The 20,789-nt window shown below is 36.8% G+C and overlaps 1 long non-coding RNA gene and 1 pseudogene across 2 annotated transcripts in view; one reads left to right on the top strand and one right to left on the bottom strand.

Annotated features, from left to right (window-relative positions):
- The window catches only part of LOC135969353 (uncharacterized), a 98,461-nt gene extending 78,403 nt beyond the window's left edge, over positions 1-20,058 (top strand). For both annotated transcript variants that reach the window (XR_010584542.2, XR_010584541.1), the window contains exon 2: positions 19,429-20,058. This is a non-coding gene — a long non-coding RNA (uncharacterized lncRNA). The remainder of the gene's footprint in view (positions 1-19,428) is intronic.
- LOC107128441 (selenide, water dikinase 1 pseudogene) lies at positions 11,995-14,762 on the bottom strand (annotated as a pseudogene).
- Positions 20,059-20,789: the final 731 nt, after the last annotated feature.

Below are 20,789 nucleotides of genomic sequence, written 5' to 3'. Positions count from 1 at the left end.
TGACAACCAGGGACATTACCAGGCAGGATACGCCATCACTTCCATAACAGACATAATAGAAAGCACCCAACCCCAAGGAATCAAATCAGCCCAGATGGCTGAATTAATAGCATTAACTAGAGCTTGTAAATTAGCTGAAGGAAAAGTGGCAAATATATACACCGATGGCCAATATGCTTTCAGAGTAGCCCAGGATTTTAGCACGCTGTGGAAACAGAGAGGATTTCTTACCTCATCCAGACAGCCCATACAAAATGGGCACCAAGTCTCAAAGTTACTAGAAGCAATTCAGATGACAAAGCAACTTGCAATTATAAAAATTCCTGGGCACTCAAAGGATAACACCGAAAAAGCAAAAGAAAATAATCTAGCTGATGCTATTGCAAAGAGTGCCGCCCTAGGAAAGACGGCCTGTCCTGTATGGGAATGTACATTTTGTCCTACAAATACCCTTACTAACATTATTTTACAATATCAACAAGCATCTACCCCTAAAGAGAAACAAACCTGGGAGCAAAAGGGAGGCATCTTTGCCCCAAGTAAGGAATTATGGCTAGGGCCTAACAAAAAACCCATAGTTCCCATAGGTACACAATGCCCTTTCCTTCAGTTTACTCATGAAATGACTCACTGGGCCCCAGAAAAAATTATATCATGGGGAAAACAATACTTTTGGAAACGATCTCCCATGGTATCCCAAAAGGTATAATCTCAATTTGCTATGCACCCAAAACAACCCTGGCAAGTCCTTACATGGCTCCCAAGGTCATTTTCCTCTGCCAAAAGGATCTTTTGAAGTATGGCATTTGGATTTTATCAACATGCCGAGATCTCAAAATTTCAAGTATGTGCTGGTCTTAGTTTGTATGTTTTCTCATTGAGTAGAAGTATATCCTTGTTGGAGGTCTACCATCTTAATAATAGGGAAAATTTTGTTAGAATCATTCCAGTTTGGGAATTCCTTCTGAATTGCACAGTTATGGTGGGACTCATTTTACTGGACAAGTTGTTCAATCCATTTGCAAAATCTGGCCCATAATACAACATTTCCATTGTGCCTACCATCTCAAATCCTCCAGGTTGGTGGAATGGACAAATGGCACAATATAAACTCAATTAGCTGAGGGAAGGGGCCAAATAGGAACAGCTCTGGTCCACAGTTTCCAGCGAAACCAATTCAAAAGGAGGGTGATTTCTGAATTTCCAACTGAGGCACCCAGTTCATCTCATTGGGACTGATCAGGCAGTGGATCCAACCCATGGAGGGCGAGCAGAAGCAGGGTGGGGCATTGCTTCACACAGAAAGTCCAAGGAGCCGGGGACCTCCCTCTCCAAGCCAAGGGAAGCCATGAGGGACTGTGCTATCCTGCTGGGTTAGTATGCTTTTCCCACAGTTTTTGCAATCTGGAGATCAGGAGGTTCTCTCATGTGCCTACACCACCAGGGCCCTGAGTTTCCAGCATAAAACTGAGTGGCTGTTTGGGCAAACATGAGCTACCTGCAGGAGTATCTTTTCATACCCTAGTGGCACCTGGAACCACAGTGAGACAGAGCCGTTCACTCCCCTGGAAAGGGGGTTGAGGCCAGGGAGCCAAGTGAGCAAGACCTCAGTGGGACCCACTCCCATGGAACCCAGCAAGCTAAGAACCACTGGCTAGAAATTCTCACTGCCAGCATATCAGTCTGAAGTCAACCTGGGAAGATTGAGCTTGGTGGGGAGAGGGGAGTCTGCCATTACTGAGGCTTTAGTAGACGGTTTTCCCCTGACAGTGCTTAGGAGGCTGGGAGGGCTGGGCTGGGTGCCTCAAAGCAGCTGGGAGCAGACTGCTTCTTTAGATTCCTCCTCACTGGGAAAGTCATCTCTGAAGGAAAGGTAACAGCCCCAGTCAGGGGCTTACAGACAAAAGCACCTGGGCAAAGGGGCAGCTGTTGGTGCAGCTTCAGCAGATTTGATCGTTCCTGCCTGCTGGCTCTGAAGAGACCAGTTGATGCTGACAAGAGGGATTCTCCCGCCACAGTGTGCCAGCTCTGCTAATGGACAGGCTGTCTCCTCAAATGGGTCCCTGACACTCGTGCCTCCTGACTGCCAGAAATCTCCCAACAGGGGTCAACAGATACCTCATACAATAGAGCTCCAGCTGGCATCAGGCCAGTTCCCCTCTGGGACGAAGCTTCCAGAGGAAGGAGCAGGCAGCAATCTTTGCTATTCTGCAGCCTCCACTGGTGATACCCAGGCAAACAGGATCTGGAGTGGACCTCCAGCAAACTAGCAGACCTGCAGAAGAGGGGGCTGACTGCTAAAAGAAAAATCAACGAACAGAAAGCAACAACATCAACATCAACGTAAAGGACTCCCACATAAAAACCCGATCTGCACATCATTAGCCTCAAACATCAAAAGTAGATAAACCCACAAAGATGAAAACCCAGTGCAAAAATGCTGAAAATTCCAAAAACCAGAATGCCTCTTCTCCCCCAAATGATCACAGCACCTCTCCAGAAAGGTCACAAAATTGGACGTAGAATGAGCTTGACAAATTGACAGAAGTAGACTTCAGAAGTAGGCTTCAGAATAACAAACTCCTCTAGCTAAGGGAGCATGTTCTAACCCAATGCAAGGAAGCTAAAAACTTTGATAAAAGGTTACAGGAACTGCTAACTAGAATAGCCAGTTTAGAGAAGAACAGAAATAACCTGATGGAGTTAAAAAAAAAACAGCATGATAATTTTGTGAAGCATATACAAGTATCTATAGCCAAATCAATCAAGTGGAAGAAAGGATACCAGAAATTTAAGATCAACTTACTGAAATAAGGCATGAAGACAAGATTAGAGAAAAAAAGAATGAAAAGGAATGAACAAAGCCTCCAAAAAATATGGGACTATGTGAAAAGACCAAATCTACAATAGACTGGTGAACCTGAAAGTGACAGGGAGAATGGAACCACGTTGGAAAACACTCTTCAGGATATTATCCAAGAGAACTTCTCCAACCTAGCAAGACAAGCCAACATTCAAATTCAGGAAATACAGAGAACACCACAAAGCTACTCTTTGAGAAGAGCAAACCAAAGACATACAATCATCAGATTCACCAAGGATGAAATGAAGGAAAAAATGTTAAAGGCAGCCAGAGAGAGAGGTCTGGTTACCCACAGAGGGAAGCCCTTCAGACTAACAGCGAATCTCTCGGCAGAAGCCCTACAAGCCAGAAGAGAGTGGGGGCCAGTATTCAACATTCTTAAAGAAAAGAATTTTCAACCCAGAATTTCATATCCAGCCAAACTAAGCTTCATAAGCGAAGGAGAAATAAAATTATTTTCAAACAAGCAAATGCTGAGGGATTTTGTCACCACGAGGCCTGCCTTACAAGAGCTCCTGAAGGAAGCACTAAATATCAAAAAGAGAAACTGGTATGAGCCACTGCAAAAACACACCAAAATATAAAGACCAATGACACTATTAAGAAACTGCATCAACTAATGTGCAAAATAATCAGTTAACATCATGATGACAGGATCAAATTCACACATAACAATATTAACCTTAAATGTAAACAGGCTAAGTGCCCAAATTACAAGACACAGACTGGCAACTTTGAAAGAGAGTCAAGATCCATCAGTGTGCTCTATTCAGGAGACTCATCTCACATGCAAAGATACACATGGGCTCAAAATAAAGGGATGGAGGAAGATTAACCAAGCAAATGGAAAGAAAAAAAAAAGCAGGGGATGCAATCCTGGTCTCTGATAAAACAGACTTTAAACCAACAAAGATAAAAAAGAAAAAGAAAAAGACAAGGAAGGGCAATGCATAATAGCAAAGAGATCAATGCAGCAAGAAGATAAAACTACCCCAAATATATGTGCACCCAATACAAGAGCACCCAGATTCATAAAACAAGTTCTTAGAGACCTACAAAGAGACTTAGACTCCCACACAAAAATAGTGGGAGACTTGAACACCCCACTGTCAATATTAGTCAGATCAATGAGAGAGAAAATCAACAAGGATACACAGGACTTGAACTCAGCTCTGGACCAAGCGGACTTAATAGACATCTACTGAACTCTCCACTCAAATCAACAGAATATGCATTCTTCTCAGCACCACATAGCATGTATTCTAAAATCGAACACATAATTGGAAATAAAACACTCCTCAGCAAATGCAAAAGAATGAAAATCATAACAACCAGTCTCTCGGACCACAGTGCAACCAAATTAAAACTCAGGATTAAGAAACTCACTCAAAACCACACAACTACATGGAAATTGAACAACCTGATTGACTCAGAATGACTACTGAGTAAATTTTTTTTAAAGGCAGAAATAATTTATTTGAAACCAATGAGAACAAAGACAAAATGTACCAGAATCTCTGGGACCCAGGTAAAACAGTGTTAAAAGGAAAATTTGTAGCACAAAATGCCCACAATAGAAAGCTGGAAAGATACAAAATCAACACCCTAATATCACAATTAAAAGAACTAGAGTAGAGAAGCAAGAGCAAATTCAAAAGCTAGCAGAAGACAAGGAATAACTAAGATCAGCGCAGAACTGAAGGAGATACAGATACAGAAAACCCTTCCAAAAAATCAATGTATCCAGGAGCTGTTTTTTTTCTTTTAAGATTAACAAAATAGATGGACCACTAGCTAGACTAATAAAGAAGAAAAGAGAAGAAGCAAATAGACACAATAAAAAAAGATAAAGGGGATACCGTCACTGATCCCATAGAAATACAAACTACCATCAGAGAATACTATAGATACCTCTATGCAAATAAACTAGAAAATCTAGAAGAAACGGATAAATTCCTGTACACATACACGCTCCCAAGACTAAACCAGGAATAAGTTGAATGCCTGAATAGACCAATAACAAGTTCTGAAATTGAGACAATAATTAATAGCCTACCAACAAAAAAGCATCCAGGACCAGACAGATTAACAGCCAAATTCTGCCAGAAGTACAAAGAGGAGCTGGTACCATTCCTTCTGAAACTATTCCAAACAATAGAAAAAGAGGGACTCCTCCCTAGTTCATTTTATGAGGCCAGCATCATCCTGATTCCAAAACCTGGCAGAGATACAACAAAAAAAGAACATTTCAGGCCAATATCCCTGAGGAACATCGATGCAAAAAACCTCAATAAATTACTGGCAAACCAAATCCAGCATCACATACAAAAGCTTATCCACCACAATCAAGTCAGCTTTATCCCTAGGATGCAAGGCGGGTTCAACATAAAAAAACAACAAATAAAAACACACAATCCATCACATAAACAGAACCAATGACAAAACCCACATGATTATCTCAATAGGCACAGAAAAGGCCTTTGACAAAATTCAACACTCTTTCATGCTAAAAACTCAATAAACTAGGTATTGATGGAACATATCTCAAATAATAAGAGCTATTTATGAGAAACCCATAGCCAGTATCATATTGAATGGACAAAAGCTGGACGCATTCCCTTCGATAACCGGCACAAGACAAGTATGCCCTCCCTCACAACTCCTATTCAACATAATATTGAAAGTTCTGGGCCAGGGCAATCAGGCAAGAGGAAGAAATAAAGGGTATTCAAATAAGAGGAGGGGAAGTCAAATTGTCTCTGTTTGCAGATGAAGTGATTGTATGTTTAAGATACCCCGTTGTCTCAGCCCAAAAACTCCTTAAGCTGATAAGCAACTTCAGCAAAGTCTCAGGATAAAAAATTAATGTGCAAAATTAAAAAAAAGAATAGAGAATCCAGAAATAAGCCACACATATACAGTAAACTCATTTTCAACAAATGTGCCAAGAACATATAAAGGGGAAAAGAGAGTCTCTTCCATAAATGGTGCTGGGAAAAATTACATATCCACATGCAGAAGAATGAAACTAGACCCTTATCTCTTGATATCTACAAAAATGAAATCAAATTGGATTAAAGACTTAAATCTGAGACCAGAAACTATGAAAGTACTAAGAGGAAACATTGGAGACACTCTCCGCGACGTTGGTCTAGGCAAACATTTCTTGAGTAATATCTCAAAAACACAGGCAATCCATGCAAAAATAAGCAAATGGGATCACATCTAGCTTAAACGCTTTTTTTAAAACAGAAGAAACAATCAGCAAAATGAAGTGACAACCCAGAGAAAGGGGAAAAATGTGTGCAATCTACTCATCTAATAGGGGAATAGTAGCCAGAATATGTAAAAAGCTCAAACAACTCTGTAGAAAAAAATATAATAATCTGATTTAAAAATGGGTAAAAAATCTGAGTAGATATTCCTCAAAGGGAGACATACAAATGGAAAACAGGTGTATGAAAAAATGCTCAACATCATTAATCATCAGAGAAATGAAAATCAAAACTACAATGAGATATTTCACCAAAGATAAAATGGCTTTATCCAAAAGACAAGCAAAAATTAATGCTGGTGGGAATACAGAAAAAGAGGAACCTTCATACACTGTTGGAAGGAATGTAAATTAGTACAACTACTATAGAAAGCAGTGTGAAGTTTCCTCAACTAAAAACAGAACTACCATATGATCCCATAATCCCATTGCTCAATATATATCCAAAAAAATTAAAAAAAGAAAACAGTATATCAAAGAGATATCTGCACTCCCATGCTTATTGCAGCACCATTTACAATAGCCAATATTTGTAAGCAACCTAAGTGTTCATCAATGGATGAACAACTAAAGCAAATGTGTTACATATACACAAGGAAATATTATTCAGCCATAAAAGAAAATAAAGTCCTGTCATTTTCAACAACATAGATGGAACTGTAGGAAATAAAGTCCTGTCATTTTCAACAACATAGATGGAACTGTAGGACATAATATTAAGTGAAATAAACCAGGTACAGAAAGACAAATTTTGCACATTCTCATTCGTATGTGGAGTTTAAAAAATAAAACATTTGAACGCATAGTGATAGAAAGTAGAATGATGGTTACCATATGCTGGGAATTGTAGCAGGGAGAAGAAAAGCAGGCATGGATACTGGGTGCAAAAATATAGTTAGATAGAATGAACAAAAATCTAGTATTTGACAGCACAACAGAGTGACTATGATCAACAATAATTTATTGTATATTTAAAATAACTAAAAGAGTGAAACTGGGATGTTCCTAACACAAAAAGTAATAAATGCTTGAGGTGCTAGATACCCCAATTACCCGGATGTGATTATTACACATTGTATGCCTGCATCAAAACACCACATGTACCCAATCAATATATACACCTATTATGTACCCACGATAATTAAAAATTGAAATTGGAAAAATACATAAAAAGCATATTTAGACAAACAAAAATAGTAATGCAACATACTTCAGCTTATGAGATGGACCAAAAACAGTTCTCAAAGGAACATTTATAGCACTAAGTGTCCTTGTCAAAAAAGAAGAAATATCTCAAACAAACAGCCTAATGCTTTACCTCAGGAGACTAGAAGAAGAACTAACTAAGCTCACAGTTAATAGAAAGAAGGAAATAATAAAGATGAGAGCAAAAATATATGAAATACAGACTAGAGAAACAAGAGAAAAATTTTGAATTGTTCACATAACCCAAAGCAATCTACCAATCTAGACAATTCTTATCAAAATTTCAATCATATTCTATACAGAATAAAAAAAAAACTTCTGCTGGGCACAGTGGCTCACGCTTGCAATCCCAGCACTTTGGGAGGCCAAGGCGGGCGGATCACGAGATCAGGAGTTCAAGACTAGCCTGACCAACATAGTGAAACCCTGCCTCTACTAAAAATACAAAAAATTAGCCAGACATGGTGGCGCATGCCTGTAATCCCAGCTACTTGGGAGGCTGAGACAGGAGAATCACTTGAACCTGGGAGGTAGAGGTTGCAATGAGCCGAGATCATGCCATTGCACCCTAGCCTGGGCAACAAGAGCGAGACTCCATCTCAAAAAAAAAAAAAAAAAAAAAAAAAAAAAAAAAAAAAAAAGCTTATAAAATTTGTATGTAACCACAAATGACCCTGAATAGTCAAAACAAAAATAGAGGCATCAGACTTTCTCACTTCTAAATATATGTCAAAGCTAAGCTAAATTGATCAAAACAGCATGGTACTGGCATAAAAACAGACACATTGACCAATGGAACAGGATAAAAAGCCCAGCAATAAAACCACACATTTACAATGACCTGATTTTCAATAGAGGTGCCAATAACACACATTGAGGAAAAGATAGTCCCTTCAATAAATGGTGCTGGAAAAACTGGATATCACATGCCGATAAATGAAATTAGAGCCTTATCTTATGCCATAAACAAAAATCAATTCAAATGGATTAAATACTTAAATGTAAGATCAAAACTGTAAAACTACTAGGAAAATAACAGAGAAAAAGCTTCATGACATTGGTCTGGACAATAATTTCTTGTATATGACTTCAAAAGTGCAGGCAACAAAAGCAAAATAGACCAATGGAATTGCATCCAACTAAAAAGTTATTGCATAGCAAAGAAATAACTAACACAGCGAGAGATAACCTACAGATTGGCAGATAATATTTGCAAATCATAAAGCAGATAAGGAGCTAATATCCAAAATATATAAGGAATTCAAACTACTCAATAACAAGAAAACAAGTAACCACCTTTTTAAAAACGGGCAAAGGACGTAAATAGACATTTCTCCAAAGAAGACATACAAATTTCTAACAGACGTGAGACTAAATGCTCAATATCACTAATAATTAGAAAATTGCAAAGAAAAACCCCAATGAGATATCACCTCATCACCTCACAACTATTTAGAATGGATATTATGAAACAGATGAAATTTAAGTTTTGATGAGAATATAGAGAAAAGCGAACCCTTGTGCACTGTTGGTGGAAAGGTAAATTTACTAATTTCCCAGCCATTATGGGAAACATAAAGTTTCCTCAATAATCTGAAAACAGAATTATGATATCATCCAGTAATCTCATAAGAAGGTGTATATCCAAAGGAATTAAAATCAGTACGTCAAAGAGATGTTTGCCTTACTATGTTTATTGCATTATGTACAATAGCCAATATGTAGAAACAACTGGAGTTCTCATTAATTGATGATGAATTTTTAAATGTGGTAATATACACACAATGGATTACTATTTGACCTTTAGAAAGAAGAAAATTCTGTCATTTGTGACAAAAATGGATGAATTTGAGACATTTTGCTATGTGAAATACTCCAGGCACAGAAAAATGAATACTGTATTATCTCAATTATATGTAAAATCTAAAAATTCTAACTCATAAAGTAGAGAATAAAATGGTGGTTACCAGAGGTGTCATGGTCAATAACTGCCTGAGGCCAATATGTAGGTTGTAATAGAATTTACCGAGACAGTAATGAGTTTAGAAAGGCAGATTTATTAGAGGAAAGAAGATGAAAGCAACAAGCAAGACAGCAGAAAGAAGGCTGTCTGCAAACAGCAGAAGCTGAAAGGGAATTTTATAAGGTTGTGCTGCTTGAGTTGAATGCTTGCAGACAAAATTCTTGGGTGCAGGTGGACTGTGAGCTGACTGCTTGTAACAGAATGATTGTGTGCTAGTGAGCTATTTGTGGTTGATCCCATTTCTCAGAACATTTGCTCCTCTCTACCCCTTTCCTGTTTCTGCCAGCTAAGCCCATTTTTTCAATTTTCTTTTAACTCATTAGGGCTCCTCAAGAGGCTGAGGGGAGTGGAGAGTAGATGGGGAGTACCGAGATGTTGGTCAAAGGTTACAAAGTTTCAGGGAAAGTTTCAGGGAGACAGGATAAATAAGTTCTGGTAATCTATTGTATAGTGACAATGGTTAATAATAATTTATATTTCAAAATTTCTAAAATAGTGGATTTTGAAAGCTCTCAAAATAAATATGTGAGGTGATAGATATGTTAATAAGTCTGATTTGATTATTTAACGATGTATACATGTATCAAAATATCACACTGTACACCATAAATATATGCAATAATTATTTGTCAAATAAAAGTAAAGTAAAAAAATTTTAATGAAATGAAACTGGACAAAAACATTTCATGAATCAAAAACTACAAATCAGTATGTCTTATGAATACAGACACAAAGTTCATTCACAAATCACTAGCAAACCAACTCTCATTACATAAACTATGACTATGACCAAGTTTGATTTAACTTACGAATTCAAGCTTGCTTAAAATCCAAAATCAATTAATACACCATCTTAATATAGTAATGTTTTAAAACTACATGAGTGTTTTAAAAGACACAGTAGGCTGGGCGTGGTGGCTCATGTCTGTAATCCCAGCACTTTGGGAGGCCAAGGCGGGTGGATCAGCTGAGGACAGGAGTTCGAGACAAGCCTGGCCAACATGGCGAAACCCCGTCTCTACTAAAAATACAAAAATTAGCCAGACATAGTGGTAGGCGCCTGTAACGCAGCTACTCGGGTGGCTGAGGCAGGAGAAATGCTTGAACCCAGGAGGCGGAGGCTGCAGTAAGCCAAGATCATGCCACTGCACTCCAGCCTGCGGGATAGAACGAGACTCTGCCTCCAAAAAAAAAAAAAAAAAAAAAAAAAAAAGACAACAACAAAACACAGTGAAAGTATTTCCAAACTCCAACATTCTTTCATGATAAAAACATTAAGAAAATAGGAATAGCTGGGACCTTCCTCAACCTGGAAGGGGCATCTATGAAAAACCCACAGCTAACATTATACTCAATAAAGAAGGAATGAAAGCTTTTTCCACCTAAGATTAGGGAAAAGACAAGGATGTCTACTATTGCCACTTCCATTCAACATTTTTCTGGAATGTTCTAGCCAGGACAACTAGGAATACGGATTAGTAAGGAAGATATACAACTATTTCTGTTAGTGGGTGACAAGTGTTATTTTATGTTTATCTTACTCAGAGGGTTCCAAAACACTTTATTTTACAGGTTTGTAACTTTTGAGGACCAACATCTGTATTAATTCCTTTAAAATGTCCAATTATTTTTAGTTCTATAGCAGACTCTTCTGTATTGCACACCATACTTAGGACTGGAGGTCCAGTTACACATGCATAAATGCTGCCTGCTGGTTTCTGGAGGTGGACGTGTCAAAGTTAAAGCCTCCTCCAGGGAGCTTCATCTTTCCAGGGGTGGCTTCCTTTGGCAAGAAGTCGATTGGTTTACATGTGCGGCTTTGGTGCCTGTGAGCAGAAAGCATAAGAAACTTGCACGATGTGCTGCTTATTGTTGTTGTTTTCGTTTTATTTTTTTGACGATGCGAACTTGAGGATCCAGTGCCCTTGTCCTTAATGACAGGAATGTCTCCTCTTTGTTTAATAGGTTAAAATATAAGAAAGCCTCTGCTTTAAGTAACACAGATAACACGTTTTTTTTTTTTTGAGACGGAGTCTTGCTCTGTAGCCCGGGCTGGAGTGCAGTGGCCGGATCTCAGCTCACTGCAAGCTCCGCCTCCCGGGTTTAGGCCATTCTCCTGCCTCAGCCTCCGGAGTAGCTGGGACTACAGGCGCCCGCCACCTCGCCCGGCTAGTTTTTTGTATTTTTAGTAGAGACGGGGTTTCACGGTGTTAGCCAGGATGGTCTCGATCTCCTGACCTCGTGATCCGCCCGTCTCGGCCTCCCAAAGTGCTGGGATTACAGGCTTGAGCCACCGCGCCCGGCCAGATAACACGTTTTTAGATTGCCTATTTATTCTAGAACTACAAAATTTAATTCAAGATAATACAGGTCCTATGAAAGACTTAAAATTTTATAAGACTAAAATCGAGATTTTCCAGATAAATTGTACTTTAGGCAAAACCCTCCCAATGCTTCTAAAATAATACTAAAAGGGGCATCTGATTATACAAGAACAATTTAAAAATTAAATATTTATTTGAATAACAAGTTTAAGTTCAAGCTGCAATGTTTGCAATGCAGATATTTAACACAGATCATGAAAAGCATGCATAAAAAAGTGCTGGTGCAAAGGACAAAATAATGCTAAGAATTAGGCTAAATAGTTGCTGATTTTTTTTTTTTTTTTTTTTTTTTTTTTTTTTTTGAGACGGAGTCTCGCTGTGTCTCCCAGGCTGGAGTGCAGTGGCCTGATCTCGGCTCACTGCAAGCTCCGCCTCCTGGGTTCACGCCATTCTCCCGCCTCAGCCTCCCAAGTAGCTGAGACTACAGGCGCCCGCCACCACGCCCGGCTAGTTTTTTGTATTTTTAGTAGAGACGGGGTTTCACCATGTTAGCCAGGATAGTCTCGATCTCCTGACCTCGTCATCCACCCGCCTCGGCCTCCCAAAGTGCTGGGATTACAGGCTTGAGCCACCGCGCCCGGCCTAGTTGCTGATTTTAAGCAAATAAAAGGCTGAAATCACTCTACAAAATATAAAATGTATTAAACACTACCATCCACAGAACAGTCTTTATTATTGATTATATTTAAAATTATTTGCATAGCTAATTATATATTGAATGTAAATGAGTATTATATATGAACCTCCTTTCAGAAGGCAATTCCTTGTTGCAGTATAGAACACCTAATTACATGGCAAAAAGTATCCATTTTTTGCTATCAATAAAGAAGAGTTAATGGTATTACTGTAAATATCAGGAAGGCTACAAAAAAGAAGTAAGATTTATTTTTCTTCTTCTAAGTGTTTTCTATGCAGTGAAGCACTTCTCATGTTGAACTGGATGCACTATTGGAGAATGTCCTGGGTCTGAGATGCTCTGGAGTACAAGACCAGGCTTTTAAAATCAAAGACTGGAAGGAATCATGCAACCCTCTTACCACTGGGATACCATCCTGTACCACTTACCAATGCTGTCTCTCCAGAAAACCATTCAAAACACTTAAAAAAAAAAATCAGACTTATATGATAAATATACATAAAATGAAAAGACACCAACTGCTATTTAACTACTATTGGTAATGTCTGTGCTATGTAAAAGCACCTTTAAAAAGTGCCTATGTGGCAAGAGATACATATCTAAAGATTCAAAACAAATCAGCAGTATCAGATAATAATAATTCTCAACTCAGAAGCTGCCTCAAGATTAGGTACATCTTCAGTTAATGTAACAGGAAAAAAGACAATGTATTTTATTTTATTAATTGTATCCACTTACAAATCGACCTAAGGTCACCCGATGTGTAGACACAATGAGATTTTGTTGTTTATAGTCTTTAATTCAAGTGATGATAAGGGAAACAGATCTATTCAAAAACAAAACCAAATAGCTATTTCTGTCTAGGTTAAGAGGTGGCCCCCAGGCGTGGGATTCACATTTTGAATGGTCACTTGATCCAGGGTTTGTCTATGATTCTGGCTGTGTGGTTGCCCTTCTCTTCAATCCCAATAATTTCATGCTTGGTGGCCTTCACCACAGTTGGGGGACTTCATCTCTGCATGGAATCGACCTGCTTGCGCATGTGGTAAACAGATCAGAAGGCCTCCTGATGTCTCCTGGCAGGTCCTGTACATGAGGCAGAACATGTTTCTGCAGGCTTTGCTCACCGCAGGCATCTTGACCAGCACTGGGACATTGTGAATCACAAACGACACCTTGTTCCTCTGCTACTTGGCCAGGCTCTGCTCCAGACCCCAAATCCCAAAGCCCATGATGTTGGTGGCCGCGTGGGAATTGAACGTGTGCATGAGTCCTGCAGTTGTCTTGTTGAGCCTCCTTATGTTCATCATCACCTCCTGGTAGACCAATTCTACATGTTCTTGGGTGACCACTAATTTAATTTTATTCTGTTTTCCAGTAATATCCAGCCACTGGTGTACAACCACTGCCACATGTGTCCCCAGGGGTTTTGTCAACACTGGCACATCCCCTGGCACTGCATTGTCTGGCATGATAAATTCACTGGGCTGGCAGACATTGGCAGCAACTCCTCCCAGAACAATCCAGGGGTTTAATACTGTTTGGCCAGCCCTTATAGACGTTCCTGCTTCCTCAGCTGCATCTTTAAAACCCATCAGTTTACCCCTTTCCCTATCAGTCATTTTATTACTGACTCCAAGGAGCATCAGCACATTGTCACATTCTGTGACCCCCATTGTGTATAGGTCACTGAGGACATTGGCACATGCCATCCTGCCCATCATGAAAGGGTCGTCTATGATCGGTAAATGTAATCCGTGGTTTGAACCAAGGAAAGCCCATCGTGCCTCAAAGGAATGACACAAGTATCCATTCCAATGGCAAGCTTTGACATTAACGGCTACCAGAAACTGCTCATCTTCTTGGAAGTGGTTCTCCTATAAAGATTCCAGCAATTTTTGCAGGACATTTTGGGGCACTTTGCAGCCTGTGCCCTTCAGTTCAGTGAATCTGGTTAGCTGAAAGCTCTTGTCAATTAGCAACTTTCTGGATTAAAGGAATCCCATGTAGACATGGTTCTTGGGTTCACTCTCCTCACAGCTCAGTCCCTTCCTTCCCTCACTGAGTTGGCTGGGTTGTTTAGGGATTCATTCGAGGAGCATTGGCATCAGTTACATGATGCAAAAAAAATATTGATTTCAAAAATTGCGACTTGCATTGGCAGCAGCCTTTGGCACCTGGGCCACCTCATTTTTCCCCTGGCCCCACTGCAAGGGATAGAATGTTTCCACCACCTGCCGGGCTGGACCACAAGGCATTCTGCGGGGAGCTGCACCTTCTCCCCAACATGTCTTATAAGTATATTATCTCCCTAGGAATCCACTGAAAAAACTATGAGAAGTAATACATGTGTTCAGAAAAGCTACAGGAAATAAGGTAAATATTAAAACTCAGTTAATTGTATTTCCATATGCTAGCAATGAACAGTTCAAAAATGAAATTAAGAAAAATCAATTTACAATAGTATCACAGTAATAATATATGTAGGAATAAATATAATAAAATAAGTGTAAGACTTATGCATGGAAAACTACAAAACATTATTAAAAGACATTAATGACCTGTCAAAATCCATAGCATATATAACATTGGCTCATCAATTGTAACCAATGTAACACACTGATGCAAGATGTTAATAGTAGGGGAAACAATTCGGGAATATTAGGGGTATAAGGGGAGCTCTATATTTTCAACTCAATTTTTCTGTCAACCTAAAAGTTCTGTAAACAAAAAGTCTTCTAATTAAGAAAAAGAAATTGAAAAACTAAGTAAATGGAAAGAAATCCAGTGTTCATAGTTAGAAGGCTTAATATTGCTAAGATGGCAATACGCTCCATGTTGATTTATATATTAAACACAATCCCTATAAAAATTTCAACTCCTTTGTTTTTGCAGAATTTGACAAATGGACCCTAAAATTTACATGAAAATGCAAAATACCTAGGATAACCCAAACAGTCTTGGAAAAGAAACACAAAAATTCATCCTTTCCAATTTCAAAACTTATAACAAAACTACAATAATCAAGACAGTGTGGCTGGTATAAGGATATAGATCAATGGAATAGAATTGAGATTCTTATGTAGTATGAAGATTTCCCTAAGAACTAAAAATAGAACTACCATTAGACCAAGCAATTTGACTACCAGGTATCTACCCAAAGGGCAAAAAAAAAAAAAAAAATATATATATATATATATATCTCCAAATATGTATATATTTATATATTTGATATATATATTTGATATATATATTTGATACATATATTGATGTATATTTGATATATATTCATATATATATCAAAAAGAGAGCTGTGTTTGTGTATTCATTGCAACATTATTCATAATAGCAAAATCATGGAATCAACCGAAGTGTCCATCAATAGTTCACTGGATGAAGAAAATGTAGTATATATACACCATGTAATATTATGCAGCCATAAAAAGAATGAAATTATGTTATTTGCAGCAACATGGATGGAGCTGGAGGCCATTTTTGTTAAATAAAGATTCTCAAATGTTAAACATACAGTTACTGTATGACCCAGCAATTTCATGCCTAGATGTATACCCAAGAGAAGTACATATGTCCACTGAAAGACTTAATGGAGATGTTCATAACACTATTATTCATAGTAGTCCAAAAGTAAAAGCAATCCAAATGTCTGTCAACTGATGAATGGATAATAGAATGTAGTATATCCATAAAATGAAATATATTTTCAGGAATAAAAAATGAAGTATTGATACATGCTACAACATGAGTGAACCTTAAAAGCATTATGCTAAATAAAATAAGCCAGACAGAAAAAAGGCCACATATTATATAACCCCATTTATATTACATGGCAAGAATAGGCAAATTGATAGAGACAGAAAGTAGATTAGTGGTTGCTTTGGGTGTGGGGGCATGGAGGGTGACTGTTAGTGGGTTTAAGTTTTCTTTTTGGCATCATGAAATTTTCTAAACTTAGACTATGGACACAGTTTAACAACTATTTACATATACTAACAATTTTTAAATTACACACTTTAAATGTGTGAATTTTATGGTATATAAATAATTAATTAAGCTGTTTAAGAAAAGAATGGTAAAGTGATTAAAATAGTTTGTGTCAGTAGAGGTTAAGAATTGTCCAAACTAATGTGGAATTATAATACATGAAAATGGTGTCATTTCAAACCAAAAGGGGAAAGGATAGCTTCATTAATAAATACTGTTGGGAAAATTCACTAGTTATTTTCACTTAGCATACTGCATGGGACAGAGTAAACAACCAGCAGCTGTTAATCATTTTCTTGGTTGGTATTATTATTATTATTATTGTCATTATTTTGAAAAATTAAAGCTGGATTACTACCCTATTTTCATACCTTAAATAATTCCAAATAGATGAAAAGTTTAAATGCAAAAAATAAAATCATAAAACTAGAAAACAAGAGAGATATTACTTTGCAATTTTTTAGTAAGAAAAGTTTTTCAGAAAAATGTAAAACCTAAATATCTCATAATTTGATAACCTAATATTTAAACATCCCTGTATAAAAAAAGTCAAAAGACAAGAAACAAACTTGGAGAAATATTGTAACTATTTTGACAAGAGACTAGTCTTCGTAGTATTTAAAATAACTCTTATAAATCCATAAGATAAACAAAAGTTCCATTTAAAAGTGGGCAAACAGAAATAAGTAGTTCAAAAATTTTAAAAGTCACACTTTGGAAAATATTTTTTAAATTATAGTAATATACAGTGTATTTGTGTGTTTTGTTAATTGCAGCCTTTTTAAAGGAAAATTCGACAATATCTATCAAAATGAAAAACGCACATAAGCTTTGACCCAACAATTCTACTTACAAAAAAGAACTTCACTGTAGCATTCTAGCATAGCAAAACACTGGAAACATCCTGTATGTCTGTTGGTAGTTAAATAAATGTTGGTACGTCCATACAATTACAATCTGTAAACTAGTTGAAAGGAATGAAGCAAATCAGTATATGCTGATATGGAGATTCTCAAAATATACTAAGTGATTAAAAAAATTAAAAGTGCTCAAACTCTGTAATAAATAAATGTAACTTCTTTGTATAAACCAGTCAAGATGTGATGCTGGATGAGGTGATACTTCACTGAGTTTAGAGGGCCAGAAACCACAAACATTATGAAGGGTTTCATAGATCATTTTAAATATGTTTTGTAGCTTTATATTTTTATTTTTAAAAGATCATCTTGGCAACCGTGTGCAGACTGGATCAAAAAAAGGAGAATTTACAGGTAGAAAAATGAATTAAGATCCTTAACACTACTGAACTGTACAACTTAAAAATGGTTAATGGTTAAGGTGATAAATTTTATGGCACGTCTATTTTACCAAAAATTTTATAAAAATTAACAATAACAAATGAGGCAAGTAAAACTGGTGAATTCTGAATAAGGTCCGTAGATTGCATCAATGTCAAGCAAGAAATTGTTCTCGATGTTGTACAAGATATGTAAAATGTTACTACTGGGGAAAACTGGGTGAAGATTATACAGAATCTCTCTATAATATTCCATACAAGTGAACATGAATCAACATTGATCTCAAAATAAAGAGTTAAAAACAAAACAAAACAAGATTCTATTGTCAAGTCCTGGGGCTAGGATGTGGGAAAGAGAATGGAAAAAAAAAAAAAAAAAAAAAAAAAGGATACATGGAAGAGATGTCTCAATGGCAGAAAAAAAAAAAAAAAACCCAGAAAATTGTAACAGATCAGATATGATAGATGATGAAGAGAGAGGTAAAAGATGATTTTTGTGGTTGTTATCTTTGACATGATTTGGTCTCTTTAATCTCTTAATCAGGATTATACAGGAGAAGGGAGAGGTTTGATTGAGAGCAACAGTTACTCTTTACATTACCATAACAATAATAAATCAAACTATTTGGCACATGATTTCAGAACAACAAGCACATCTTTCTTTTTGAGTTGCTTCAAAAAAAATTCTAGAAGTTTACAACATTGGCTGCACAATAAAATCATCTGGGTGCTTAAAATGCTGTGCTGCCTGGGCTCAACTTTAAGTTTAATTAGATCAGAATTTCTGTGGGTGGGGCCAGCATTTGTTTCATTTTTAAAAAAACTCCTCAGGCAATATTAATGTGTCACCAGAAATGAGAGTCATTGCTCCAAATTGTAGCTAGGCTTTTGCCAGCAGAGATGCCTTCCAGGAGACTGCAAAAAGAGGCAGTCACATCTCTTGTAACTAAACAGTAAATGACATTTTTTTGTTGTTGGCGTGAGCTTCTTTGGAGAGCTGACTATAGCACTAAGCAGAGTACCCTGCACACTGTCTTTAATTGGCCAGTAAGTATTGCATTCTGAGATCAAATGAAGGCAGAGCCTCTTATGACATGTAGTCAGGACAATATGTGTAAAGGATTGTCTTTCTCCTCAAGAAGCAAGCATTTCTAGTGGAAAGCATCTGAGCTTCAGATTCTGGAAGACCTAGGTTGGAGCCCAGTCTCCAGTTGTTTTGTTTCTTTGTACAAATTGTCTAATCTCTCTCAGCCTTAGTTATATCCTCTGTAAAATGGAAATATTAGTGACTCCCTTAAAATATTAAGGAGGTGTGTGTGTGTGTGTGTGTGTGTGTGTGTGTGTGTGTGTGTAAAAAAGTCTTACACATGTGCCTGGTGTGCAGTTGCTATGAAATAAAAAGCACCATGCTTCTCTAAGACTAGAGGTATAAGGGACCTACCCAAATGCCTCAAGGTATGATTTAATCACCAAGACTCAAGTCAAGACTCATGGGGCTTATATAACATAAAGAGATTTTACTTTTTGTTTGAACAAAATGGCAGACAATTATTTTATACTATAAGGATCTGCATTTGACTTTCCTTAGTGTAGAATTAAAGTTCTGTTTGCCTATCTACTACAAATAACAATTGTAATATTTATTAAACATTAGTGCCAGACATTGTTCTAAACACTTCAAATGTATTAACTCACAGCCCTATGAAGTAGGTACTATTTACCCTATTTTGCCTATTTTACAGATGAGGAAACAAGCACAGAGAAGTTAAGTCCTTTGCCAAGGTCACAGAATTAGTAATGGAACTTCAAACTCAGACAGTCTGATCACAGCAAGCAGGCAGCTAATTATTAAGTGTTAATTGTCATGAATTAAAATTATTCTCCAGTGCTTCCAAAAGAGAGAGAAAAGCAACAGAAGTAAAAAATAATGCAACAAAAAAAATTGCAAGCCTCAAACAAAGGCAAAGAAGACTGCTTTCAAGGTATGGTGAAGGGATATGATCTGCTAAGAAGATACATAAAGAAGATACAGTGTCATGTACTTTTTCTGTCTAAATCACATAGTATTAATATGTATAAAGCAAACATTGCTGAAAGTTCAAAGAGGAATAAAATACAATTGGAAATGGGTAACTTCATCTTTCAGTGACGACCACAAGTGTATAAGAAATAAGTGGTATTAAATATGAAACTCCACACAACAGAGAATAAACTTTCAAGTGCTAATCAACTTTCAGTACTTATGTAAATTTGCTTTTAAAATATACTGTTATAAATAAACTTCAAAAATGCCAAAAATAGAAATAGTAGAAACCATAGCCTTTGGCAGCAAAACAATAAAACAAAACATAAACAAAAATAGAAATGAAAAATTTTCACACCCATATGGAAATTAGAAAGAAAGAAAAAGACAAAAATATCTTGGCTTAAAAAATAAATTAAAATAGAAATTGCCAAATATGTATAAAATAATCATAATGACAATACTACCCTTCGGATGCATCCAAAGACAGACTCACAAGAAAAAAATTCTTGCCTGAGACACTTACATTTTTGAACTAGAAGACAAGTTGAATTAAATAAATTAGACTTAATTGTACATACTACAAATAACAATTATAATATTTATTAACCATTAGTGCCAGAGACTGTTCTAAACAATTCACACGTATTAACACACAACCCTGTGAAGTAGGTACTATTTTACTGTACAATACAATTGTACAATTGTAAAATACAATTAGGGGAAACATAAGGAAGATATTAACAAAGATGATAAAAATAAAATTAACTTCATAAAAAAAGCATTAGTATTGATAAAGTGAAGTATTAGCTCTTTAAATGCGTAAATCTATGCATACACACTTATGCACACACACAAATAGATAAATCATTTACTAAGCCAACCAACAAAATAAAAAGGTCCAATTTATCAAATTAAAATTGAGAAATTGAAAATAACCACAGATTAATAAAATATTTTTTAAACCATGAGAGAACATTTTGTACAATCTATTCTAATCCAAAAACTTGGATGAAAGAATAATTTTCTAGAAAAAATTAAATTACCAAAATGGACTCAAGAAGAGATAAAAATAAAATT

This window comes from Macaca fascicularis, chromosome X (genome assembly GCF_037993035.2).
Source record: "Macaca fascicularis isolate 582-1 chromosome X, T2T-MFA8v1.1".
Lineage (NCBI taxonomy): Eukaryota > Metazoa > Chordata > Mammalia > Primates > Cercopithecidae > Macaca > Macaca fascicularis.
Note: the sequence above shows the minus strand (reverse complement) of the source record. Positions and strands in the feature narration are given on the sequence as shown.